Source organism: Chiloscyllium plagiosum, chromosome 7, assembly GCF_004010195.1.
Source record: "Chiloscyllium plagiosum isolate BGI_BamShark_2017 chromosome 7, ASM401019v2, whole genome shotgun sequence".
NCBI classification, from domain to species: Eukaryota; Metazoa; Chordata; class Chondrichthyes; order Orectolobiformes; family Hemiscylliidae; genus Chiloscyllium; species Chiloscyllium plagiosum.
This window is the reverse complement of record NC_057716.1, coordinates 66,173,183-66,175,031: the sequence shown is the minus strand read 5'-3', so window position 1 is coordinate 66,175,031 and position 1,849 is coordinate 66,173,183.

Below are 1,849 nucleotides of genomic sequence, written 5' to 3'. Positions count from 1 at the left end.
TTGTGGTACCAAAATGCAATACCCTAGCATTTATCCAAATTGAACTCCATTTTTCAGCCCACCCAGTTGATCAAGATCTCTTTGTAATGTTTGAAAAATTTCTTCACTGTCTACTATGCCACCAGTTTTGGCATCAATCCACAAACTTACTAACCATGCCTTTTATATTCCTATCTAAATCATTTATTTAAATGAAAAACAAAAGAGGATCCAGAACTGAAATCTTTGGAACATCATTGGATACAGACCTCCAGTCTGAAAAACAACCTTCTACCAGCACTTTTTGTTTCCTGCCGTTAAAACAATTCTGTATCCAATTGGCAAGCTCACCCCGAATCCCATGTGACCTAACTTTACAAATGTATCTACTATGCAGAACATTTTCAAAGGCTCTACTGAAGTCTAAGGAAATGCTCATCAATCTTTTTGGTAACTTTCTCAAAAAACTTAACTAAGTTTGTGAGACACAACTTTCCTCACACAAAGGCATGCTGACTATCCCTAATTAATTTTTGCTTTTCTAAAAGTTTATAAATCTTATCTTTTAGAATCACCTCCAACAACTTACCCATAACCGAAATCAAACCCACAGGTCTATAGTTCCCCAGGTCCTCCTTGCAGCCTTTCTTAAACAAAGGTACAACATTAGCCACCATCCAGTCATCAGGCACTTTACCCGAAGTTATAGATGATCCAAATATTTCTTCAAGGGTCCCTGCAATTTCGTCCCTTACTTTCCATAATGTTCATAGGATGCATTAGATCAATCCTAGAGATTTATCCACTTTTATATTCTGTAATACCTCCAGAACTTCCTCTTCTGTAATGTGAACTATTCTTAAAACATCAATATTTATTTTCCTAAGTTCTCTAGCCTGTATTTCTCTCTCCACAATAAAATCTCTTTAGATTGATTAAAAGATTCATTTGAACTCCAGTTGTCTATACCTAAGATAAGATTATCTTTTATTCTTGAGTAAACCTCAAGATCTTTATTCATCCATTGTTCCTTAATCTTACCAGCCTTACCCTTCACTGCAACAGGAACATAATATTGTTGAACTCTTGTCTTGAAAGCCTGCGGCCTGCCAGATGTCCTCTTACCTGCAGTCTACTCCAATCAACTTTTGTAAGTTCTTGTCTTATACCATTAAAATTTGCCATATTCCAATTAAAACTTTTAACTTTTAAGGAAGGCTTATCCTTTTCCACAACCATTTTAAAAGTAGTAGAATTATGGTCACTCGACCCAAAGTGTTCCCCTTTCACTTCAGCCACCTGCCCTGCCTTGTTGCCGAAAAGAAGGTCAAGTTTTGCACCTTTTCTAGCAGGAAGATTAGAGTGGTGCTGGAAATGCACAGCAGGTCAGGAAACATCCAAGGAGCAGGAAAATCACCCGGAGGAAACCCACCAGACACGGGGAGGATGTGCAAACTCCACACAGACTCACCCAAGGCAGGGATCAAACCCAGGACCCTGGCTCTGTGAGGCAACAGTGCTAACCACTGAGCCACCATGCCGCCCCTGCAGGCTTGTTTGGGATGAACTAGACAGACGTTTGGACTCGCAAATAACCAAGGCACAAAACAAGGGGTGATATTATTATCACAAGACTATTAATCCAGAGAGGTAAAAACAAGGACTGCAGATGCTGGAAACCAGATTCTGGAGTAGAGTGGTGCTGGAAAAGCATAGCAGTTCAGGCAGCATCCAAGGAGCAGTAAAATCAACGTTTCGAGCAAAAGCCCTTCATCAGGAATACAGGCAGAGTGCCTGAAAGGTGGAGAGATAAGTGAGAGGAGGGTGGGGGTACGGAGAAAGTAGCATAGAGTACATTAGGTGAGTGGTG